Below are 11,318 nucleotides of genomic sequence, written 5' to 3' on the forward strand. Positions count from 1 at the left end.
TAATTGAGAGAATGCTCTTGATTTTTGGGGGAAATTTAATAGAATAATGACTTAACTAGGTTATTAGGGGTTAAATCATGTGTTTAGATTGATTAGGGCCATGGAAAAAGACCAAATTATCCCTAGAAAGAATAAAATTTCTGTCATAAAATTCCCGATTTTTTCTTTCACCATGACGTGGTGGCATTGTGGTGAGCCACTAGCAGTTGGCTGAAAATTGTTTAAAAACAAACAATTGCAAAATTGCCTTTTAGCGCGATGTGGTGGTATCACGTTAGGCTACTGAAAATTGACAATTCCTTAATGGCACCTTGGCGTGACCAGGCCAATCGCGATACCTCACTGGGAAATGCCAATTGCAAAATAGCACTCTAGCGTGAAGCGCCATTATTGCATTGACACGGTGGAAAAATCCAATTGGGAACTGGGACTTTACCACGATCCACTAGAATTGCGGTGTCTCGCAGGAAACTGACGAATGCTATTTTGACCCTTACCGCGATGTGGTGCTTCTCAATTTGACATACTGTTTCACTAAAAGTGCCATAACTTCTCACCCAAATATCATATTTGGGCAAAATTTATATCATTGGAAAGGTAAATGAATTTCGTACACAATGATGGCTCCTAAGCTGGTAAATTTTGAGTATTTTTGAAAGTATATAAAGGAATTCTCACATACTAAGAGCTAAACTAAGCTAAGAAGATATGGGGTATTACAGTAACAGTTTTGGAAAAATAATCCAAAATCGCATGAAAGGGGGATATCCAGTCCATACCAAGAATCACATCAAAATCCACCATATCTAATTCAATAATCTTAGCCTAAGTATCAAACTCTCAAACAGTCACAACACATGATATATAAACCTAATCTGCTTCTAAAAAATCACTAGTGGGAGTAGATACACATAATGACATAGATAAAGAACCCCAAGATAACTCTAACTATGGTGCATAATAAGCACACACTTAAGAATAAGTAGATCCCGGGTCAAATAAAGCCAAAGCAGGCTGATAGAACACTAAAATTATACTGTAATAGTAGCATCTGAAGACTCCGCCTCAAGTTTACTAGGTATGGTATATGACTAACCTCGTCCACCACGTGGTTGGGTACCTGATAAAACTTTTATCCTACCTACCTGAGGACCTCTACAGCACCTTGGGGACTTCCCCGAAGACCATAACTTAAGAGAAAGCTTAAAAACTCCTTGTCTTTTCTTTTTCAAAAACTATTTTGGTTTTCCCAAATCATTTTTTCATTTTTTTCAAAAACTATTCTCAAGACTATTTTTGTTTACCAATGATAATGTTTTGGAGGGTACCTTCGTACTTTATCAAATACCACTTGATTCTAACTTAAGACAATAGGTATTCCCCGAAGAATGTCTCCAGTATATCTATCGTGAGGGAAGTACCGCTCAGTTCGACAAAGAAAACAAAATAGTAAAAAGAAAAAAATTCTTATTGGGAAAGAACCAAGTTTTGAAGAAAACCCTTTGAGTTTATTTGATTCATATATAAAAAAGGAGAATACAACGATGCACATAATCCACATAGGCATCACCCAAATGAAAAATCAACACAAGGAAAGCACAAATGAATCTGAAATAATAACAAGCACATATCACAGGCTCGGTAAGGGCAGCATACAAATCAACATCATAGAGTAGGCTTGGCAAAGGTAAAACCCAAATCAACAACACGGGCCCAAGAAGGGCAATATCCAAATAACATTATAACAATGTACCAATAAATAGAATTATGGACCATCAAATATAAAATGTCCCACTATTAAGTAAAGAGCATTGCAGTGTCCCCAATATAATAAGAAAAAGAGAGAAAAAATAAGGATAAAGACTCCCTAAAGCACACTAGGCACACGAGTCCATGGCCGGTGAGTTCTGCAAGCGCTATGGAACTAAAATACTAGGATACTCATCAGACTAGGCTCCTGCAATTGTATTTGAAGGAATTAGCACCTCTTAGGTAGGTTGAAAACTAGAACTAACATCAGCCATCATTAAATACTGCTCATCGCTGGATAACTGATTGGCCAGCTCTACCTATTGGGCCTTGGTAAGCCGCTCTCTAAAATCAATCCCTAACTTATTTCCTATAGTGAAATGCCCAAACAAGTTAACAAATGGTAGAACTAGGCCACTAGAAACCTAGAGAATTGTAACCTAAGCATTATCAATAGTAAAGAAGGGTTGAATAGACTGAAACTCCTAATGCAGACTACTAAGAGTCCTCAAAGAGACAACTACCTTGCTATCCTCTATGGCCTCTACTGTGGCTAATATCCATTCATAATCTACATTAGATTATGTAGAGGCCCAAGACTTATATCAATAGCTATCAGAATAAACTGGGGGGTGTCAACCACCAACCTAGAAATGGTACTATTATTTATCAAGGTCGTAGAAGCAACCTTAGCAAATGTACTAGAGGAAGATTGGAGAGGTTGAGTAGACCAATTTATTGGTGTAGTACTTGAGAGAGGTAGTGCATGAGGGGGATCGACCACTGAAGTAGTATCAATAGAAACTTAGGGAGTATCTAATGAAAGTGAAAGAGCTGAAGGGGTATTTGTGCCCTGCAGACTAGGTATCACACCAAAGATGAATAATCCAACTCTACAACTTTCCTCTTTATCCCCCTGGTATTATTGTCATCTTGATTATGGGTAGTGCATTTCACTTTCCATTCAATCTTGGAGAAAATAGGAAAATTGTGCGCAAAGCAAGCATAGAAATGAGAGTAGGTAAAGGCAATAAATTTCCCAATTATTTTAACCTTAGATTATTCATTTCGGCAATCATCTCCCCCCCCCCTCCCAAATTTACAATAATATTTTGCATAATGCACCTAATAATAATTTTCCTTTCAATCATGATGTCTTAGTCATTGGTGGAAGAAAGCAGTTGATTACTCACAAAGACGAGCTAATGCTTGGCTTGAATAGAAAGATCCCTCCTTTTTATTTGTTTAATGCCATCGACCTACGGAGGAAAACCCTTTGCAACAGTATGGGCTTGCTAATTAAAATGTACATTCCCACCTAGAACCTTCTTCTTACTTTTAATCCTGAGTGCACGATCACAATCAAAATTCTTGTTGATCTTGGATATGAAGCAAGGTACCTCAACACTTTTAACAAGCACACTTGGTAATCAAGGTTGGTCTACCACCGGTGGTTTTTATTTTTTTGGTTGTGGAGGATGACATAGAAAGCATAGAAATTTCTATAAAGCTGTGGATAGTAGCAAAGAGGATGGTATATGTGGTCAATATCGGTCAAGACATCTCATACGTGCCTTTTGATTTACTCTTTTATGTCGAAGAAATGATATGGACACCCTTCATGCTAAATACTTTCTAAGGATTGAAACCCAGAGTGTCAACCCATTCATCATACAGGTCAAACACTCTCTTAACTCCAAAATAGATTTTATCTACTTTTGTGGCCAACTCTTTAGATAAATCGACCATGCTTTGAATTTCGGTACCTCTTGGAAACTTTTGATGAGCCGGAACTATATTCTTTCCTTTATCCTTGGTGTTAGCCTTTTTTGTATCCCTAGGCATTTTTTTCCTCGGAGTCATCCTTAAATAAAACAAAATGAGCTAAACAAAACAATCTCAAAGGTAAAACGTGATTTTTGAATTCTTATATATAATAAAAGAAAATAAAGTGAAGCTAAATAAGGAAAATGTAAAGAGAATTATCATTGGAATTATACTTGTCAAGACTCAAATATTGGAAGCGCAAACATCGATACATATGCTACACACTTTCCATTTAAGCACATAATTAATTCATAACCCTCACTTGAACAAAAATGACAATTTTCCCTTAAGAATAGCGTTACCCAATCTATCATAGGGCAAATGATAGATTTTTGTCAAAGGAGTTAGAATTCACTCACGAGTTCAACATCAAGCCTCCAAAGCAACCAAGGTCATGGAAGACTAATTTTAGCAACATGCTACAACAACTTGAACTACCAATTTTCACTAATTAGAAGACTAGGAAACTCATATTATATCTAAAGGAATATCCAAATGATGTGCCAAAATTGAAATCACAACTACTAGAGACAATCATGCCAAAAACTTCACATGAGAATTTTAATCAACATTTGGTGCACATTAGAAAATGAACTAGATGAATAATGAGGATGACGCTTTAAGGGCAATACAAGTTATGCTTCTCAACTCCAAAAATTGATAAACACCCATTAATTGATGAATTTTCCATTAATTGATGAATTTTACTCAAAACATACACAAGAAACCTCAACTGTCTCTTTTAGATCACCCATAAAGTGAAAACATAAAGAAAAGTTCATGAGGGAATTTCATTAAACACATGGGGTGCATAAAACTAGGTACTCAAGAATTCCCTAATTTTCATATAAAGATGGAATCCATTCTAAATTATCCACAAAAAACATCAATCTTACACCAAAAGAAACTCAAATAAACAAAACCATCAGAAAAATATAGCATAAGATATGTTTCACCATTTAAACCCAAGCGAATATGATAAAAATGCAAGAATTAAACTTACCCAATCAAGTTAAGATGTAACATAATCATAAGATTAAGGTCCGCAGAGTTGTAGTGATAGTGTGTGAGTGTGTTCTTAAAAGAGAGTTGAAGAATTTTTAAGGTCTGAAGAAAGAAAAAATATGGGTAAAAAGAGGAAGAACATTGATTATGATTTTGTTTAGGATTAGTATGGATATTTAAATTAAAAGGGACAAGTAAGGATAAGATTTTAAAAGAGTAATGGGCCAACTGGGTTGGGTCAGTCCATAATTTTAATGGGGGTAGTATTTTTTCACCTAGACCAACTTGCGCCCTACCATGCACACACAGGTGGTAGCCTACCCACGCAGATGGGATAAGGGAGTTGGGCAGTTTACTTAGGTGGTGTAACTCCACCTATGTGGCCAGCCCAGTGATGCATGTGCTTAGCTTGTACTTGCCGGTGTCTTAGGCAACGCAAGGTAGATTGTTTGCAACTTTGACTAGCCACATGTACTCCAACATGCGTGGGTGTGTGTACTAGCGGGTTCTCATTTATGATCAAAATAGTGCGTGACGACTCCCATACTTAAAATTTTCATCTGCATTCACCATGATAAATTAAAATTGGTACTCAAACAAATACAAAATAACTAGAATTAACCTTGGGTTTTCTTCCAAGAAGCTCCTTGGTTATCGTCATGGCATGACATCAAACCACTTTAATACGCATCTTTGAAAGGGAGCAACTCAGCCTTGGTTTCTCTAGGTCTAGCCACATGATAAAATTTTAACCTTTACCTATTCAATATGAGCCTTCTCTTCTCATGATCCTCTAATCCAATAGCCCCACTCAAAATAGACATGTGTTGCCACAAAAGAGCCTAACCACTTGGATTTTAGCTTACTTGCAAAGAGTTTTAACCTTGAGTTAAATACTAGCACTTCATCACCCATACGAAACTCTCTTTTAAATATCTAAGAATTGTGCCATTTCTTTATTTTCTCCTTGTAACACCAATATCTCATACACCTTGAGTGAAAATTCCTCTAACTCATGTAATTGTTCCACTCTTGTCTTGGAAGCATAATCCTAATTCATGTTCAATTTTTGTATGATCCATAATGCTTTGTGATCTAACTCAATGAGAAGTTGAAAAGACTTCCTGAACACAAATTGATAGGGTGACATGCCAATAGGAGTCTTGAATGCAGTCTTATAAGTCCAAAGAGCATCATCAGGTTATCTTGCTTAATTTATGCATAGAATATTTATAGTTTCTCCAAGATTGATTTTATCTACCAATTGGAAACCTCAACTTAGCCACATGGTTGGGGATGATATAGAGTAGCCACCTTATGATTTACCCCATACTTATCAAGAAACACACCAAACACTCAATTACAAAAGTGTGATAACCATTGCAAAGGATTGCTCGAGGAGTCTTGAACCTTGTAAAGGTATACTTCTTCAAGAAGAATACAACACTCTTGCTTTTATTGTTCGGTAGATCAATTGCCTCTACCCATTTAGACATGTAATTGATGGCTACTAAATTATGTTTGTTCTCATACAAACTCACGAAGTAACTCATGAGGTCGATACCCCATACACCAAGAACTATATCAAGAGGTTAAGCTTCAAAGGCATCTCACATCTCCTTGAAATATCCCCATTCATTTGACATTGATTACATATTTTGACCAACTCATGAGCATCTCTATGGAAAGTACATATTTTGACCAACTCACAAGCATCTCTATGGAGAGTATACCAACAATATCCACTGTAAAGAACTTTTGTAGTTATTCAAATACCACCATGATACTCTATATTAAGATGAGCGCAAGCCTCAAGAATGGTCTATATTTTTGACTCCATCACACATCGATGGATCACTCTATCTACACACTATCTAAATAAGTACGATTCATTCCACAAGTATCTCTTCACATAAAATAAGAATCTCTTATTCTAATAACGATTGATATCATCAGGAAGCAAGCAAATTATAATATAATTATTATAGTCCACATACCAAGGATCCATATTTCCCAAAAGTTACATTACTAGCTCATCAAGAAATATTTTTCAGTCTCAATCTCACCCAACTTATCATGATTGGATTCAAGGAAGGCGATATGGTCCGCTACTTAATTTTCATAACCCCTTCCAATCCTTAACCTCAAAATTAAACTTTGAAGGAGAACTATCCATCTAATCAACTGAGGTTTTGCTTTATTTTTTGCCATCAAATACCTAAGAGTTGTGCGGTTAGTGTACACGATGACTTTTGTACCCAACAAATAGGAATAAATTTTTTTAAAAGCATATACCACTACTATAAACTCTTACTCCATTATTGTGTAGTTGTGTAAGGAATCATTCAATGATTTTCTATCATAATAGATCAAATGAAATAACTTATCTTTTATTTAGCCCAACACTTCAACTAATGTCATACCACTTACATCACACATGACATTGAAAGGAATTGCCCAATACATAGCCGCAATGATAGGAGCCAACATAAGTAGCTGCGTGACACTATTAAAAGTTCTCAAACAATCGTCATCAAATTCAAACTTCACTTTATTTTCAAGGACTTTACACAAAGGATAAGCAATCTTAGGAAAATCTTTGATAAGAAATCTATTGAACCCGGTGTGACCAATAAAACTTCTAACACCTCTTACAGAAATAGGGGAGGTCATTTAGCATTCAGTACTAACTTAACTTGATCAACTTACACATCCTTACTAGATATCTTGTGTCCAAGAATGATACTCTATTTAACCATGAAATGACTCTTTTCCCAATTCAAAAAAAGATTTGTCTCCACACACCACTAAAAGACCTTACTCAAATATTTAATACTTGATTAGAATGAGTCACCAACCATGGAAAAATCATCCATGAATACTTTCATGGTATCCTCGACCACATTCAAAAATATAGACAACATACAATGTTGAAAGGTAGCGGGTGCATTTCATAACCCAAAAGGCATACATTTGAAAGAAAAGGTCCCGTAAATACATGTAATATGGTTTTCTCTTGATATTTGGGTGCAATACAAATTTTATTATAACTTTAATATATATCAAGAAAATCATACCACCCAATCTCGGCCAATCGTTCTAGCCCTTGGTCTATGAACAACATAGAAAAGTGGTCTCTTTCAGTCCAAGAATTTAATTTTTGATTATCTATACATACCCTTCAACACATGAATGGACAGATGGGTACAAGATCATCGTTATGATTTGGTACTACCATTATATCACCCTTCTTATGAATGCATTGAAATGGAATAACCAATGTACTACTAGAAATTGGGTATACAACACTCGTATTAATTAACTTGATGAACTCTTTCTTGACCACCTTTTGCATTAGTGGGTTTAGCCTTCATTGGTGATCCATAATAGGAACTTGATTAACCTCTAACTTAATTTTATCGGGGAAAGTTCTAGGAGCAATCCCAATAATGTCCAATATGGTCTACCCTATAGCTTGGGTAAACTTCTTCACAACAGATTTCATGACATCTACTTGCCAAATAAATAGATATCCACAATAATGATTAGCAAGGTATTACTCTCATCTAAGAAGAAATAACTAAGATATGAAAGTGATATCTTTAGTTCAATTTGAGGTGATTCAACAATATAAGGTTTGGTGGCTAGGCTATCTCTATTCTTCAAATCAATATCTAACTTGCATGGATTCTTATTATAGGAGCCAAGACCCATCAATAATGCAACTACTTCATCATATTATTCAACTTCCTTGCTTCCCAAGTTACACACGATACCCATCAAAGGATAACTCATAAAATCTACTTCGTTAGCACTAGTCAATTCATTATAACATATTAATCATAGGGATAACTTGCAAATCTATAGGTTATTTCATGGACTTGCACACATTGAAGGACACCTCATCATTATTTATTAGAAATTTCATCCACCATATTCAAAATAAACTAAAGCCTATTTTGTATCCAAAAATAGCCTATCAAGTATAATAGAGAACTCATGATCAATTTCACAATCTAAAATGATAAATTTATCCAAAAAATTAAAATGGTCCACCTTCACAAGTACATCATACAACACAGCCATAGGCTTCTTAATGGATCGGTAGTCCATTAGAAGTATAATTATTGTGGAATTGGGAGCATCCAAACCTAGATTCTAAAACACAACAAATGACATCAAATTAATACTTGCTCCAAGGTCACGTAATGCTTTTTCAAACTTGTATACCCCAATAGGGCAAGGAATGGTGAATTTGTCTAGATCCTATTTTTTCACAACTATTGTGCTAGAAATTATCACACCACAATTATGAGTCACTTTAATTTTTTCAAATTCCATGACTTACTTTTTTGTTATCAAGCATGAATTTAGAATCATCTTCTTTATTCTTAAGCCTTTATGGAAATGAAGGGATTTTGATTTGTGGCCTCGAGACAACTAGACTTTTATTCAATGTTGGAACATGACTATCAACCACTTGTGGTTCTTCTTTATTTTCAACCTTTTCTTTCACTACTTTTGGATTTTTAAACTTGGATCCTTAGGGGTAGTGACATTTCTATTTGAATTAACTAGATTATTTATCTTTTCTTTATCTTGTTTATCACTCTCACTTTTATTAGGGTCGTCATCAAGATTCTGCGAATCATTACCAAGAGTTCTACCCCTCCTAGTGACAATTTCCATGATGTGAGTTTATTTTCTAGATTAACCACTATGTCACTTGGCAGTCTACTCTTTTGACTTATATTTAGATGAGTTGGTATTTAGCCCAATTGAGTTTCAAGTTGCTTGATAGAGGACAAATGTGAGGTGACCGTTTGATTAAGTTATGAAAAATTTCTCTTCATCTCCCTCTACATACTATCACCTTCCTCAACTCCCATATGGATATGAGCTAGGACATACTCATTTTTAAACTTACCTAAATTAATAGAGGATGACTCTATACCTTTGACCAATTTATGTAGAGGAACATACCGATCATGGTCATGATCCCTATCTTTTTTCTTATCTCTCCAATCTCTATCTCAATCATGGTTCTTACATTCGTGGTCTTTACATTCATAATCACTTTCCTTACAACCTTAATTCCTACCTTACCTTTGATAGGTAGGGTGGGAACCCTCTGTTTGGTTCGACAGGAACCAAAATCCTTTATCCAGAGATTCCACATCCTGATTATCATAAGCTTTGGTACTCTTAGAAAAAAGAACATTATCCACCTATGGATGAGCTCCCATCACATGTTTGGTGAGATGATCTAATTGTGGCATTACTTTAGCTATATTCTCATCTCTTTCTTAATCTTTTTCCTTTGTTGTTGACTTACAAAAGATGGGGAGGGAGACCCACAATCACCTCGGTATCTCTTGTATGCCAACCTCGACTTTTCTTAGTCAATTGATCTAATAAAGTTGCTGCAAAATCATAAGATTATTTCATTATAGAACTACCGGCCACATTATTATCAACCGTCTTGTTCAATTGATCCAATGCTTGATAGAAAATTTAAAAGAGCATTTTTTTGGGGATCTCATGATTTGGGCATTGCAATAAATATTTGTTGAATCTTTTTCATGCCTTATGCAATGGTTCACCACTTAGTAGGAAAAAATTAATGATTTCATCCCTTAATTACAGCATCCATAAAAGAGGAAAGAACCTATTAAGAATTCTTTCATCAATTCAACCCGTGAAGCGCTAGAACCCGCAAGCAACTCCCGCGACCATAATACCACCTCTCCTACTAAGAAGAATGAAAAAAGTTGCAAGAAGTTTGATTCTTGAGATATGTGGGCAATATTAAATAGAAGATACACATCAATGAAATTTTTCAAATGAAGTTTGGTGTCTTCATAGGCTTGACCCCTAAACAACCCCTTTATTTGCAGTAAAGGAAATATCACACTAGTAATGTGAAACACTTTATTCCCTTCTTTTGATGGTATAAAAATAGCACTAGCTCAGCCCGTATCCTCGTGTAACGCCCCTGAAGTATCCCCTAGACTTCAAATGGTGGTTAAGACTACAAAAAGCCCTAAGCTTACCCATGATATCTATTTAGCTTGAAACTTACGTGAGAAGTGAACTCACATATATAGGAACTTGAAGGTAAATGGTCTCATATACTAATAAAAGTTTTTTAACTTGGAAATCTTTAAGCAAATTCTTTGAACTTGAAACATAATCAGTCTGACAAGCCTTTACTAATGTCTAGAGAACTGCTAGGATAGATCCCATCTTCCCCAAACTTAAACAGAAATCGAACAACTAAAATACTATCATTAACGAGCAAAAGTATGACAAACTAGGTCCTCAGACTATGAGGGCTCACCAAAAGTTGAGATATAGGTAATGATGCCCGCAGTCTATCATGCTTCTAGAAACGAGCACCCGAACCTACATTATAACATAATGTAGCACATAGACATATATATGGGTCAGTACCTATGTAATGTACTGAGTATATGGGGGTGAATGAATAAGTAAAACAATAACTGAATATATAAGGAAACTTTCAAATGATGCATGCTAAGCAAAAATGACTCACGTTGAATCTGAGTAAGACAAAAAATTGCAAGATCATAAACATTAAAGATGAAGCATAAGGTTAAAATTTTTTAGCCATGACATAGTTTCTAAAAGCTTTACTTTTCATTATTTCTTATGGGAGATTCTTCTAACCTACATAAACCATGTGAGCTACCGTAGAGTCCAACATCTTTCACACA

At 35.4% G+C, this 11,318-nt stretch overlaps 1 non-coding gene across 1 annotated transcript; it reads left to right on the top strand.

Moving 5' to 3' along the window:
- The first annotated feature begins 10,117 nt into the window (after positions 1-10,117).
- LOC124887539 lies at positions 10,118-10,223 on the top strand. Its single transcript, XR_007045308.1, has one exon. It is a non-coding gene; the product is annotated as a small nucleolar RNA R71 (small nucleolar RNA).
- The last annotated feature ends 1,095 nt before the right edge of the window (positions 10,224-11,318 follow it).

This window comes from Capsicum annuum, chromosome 9 (genome assembly GCF_002878395.1).
Source record: "Capsicum annuum cultivar UCD-10X-F1 chromosome 9, UCD10Xv1.1, whole genome shotgun sequence".
In the NCBI taxonomy this organism is placed as follows: domain Eukaryota; kingdom Viridiplantae; phylum Streptophyta; class Magnoliopsida; order Solanales; family Solanaceae; genus Capsicum; species Capsicum annuum.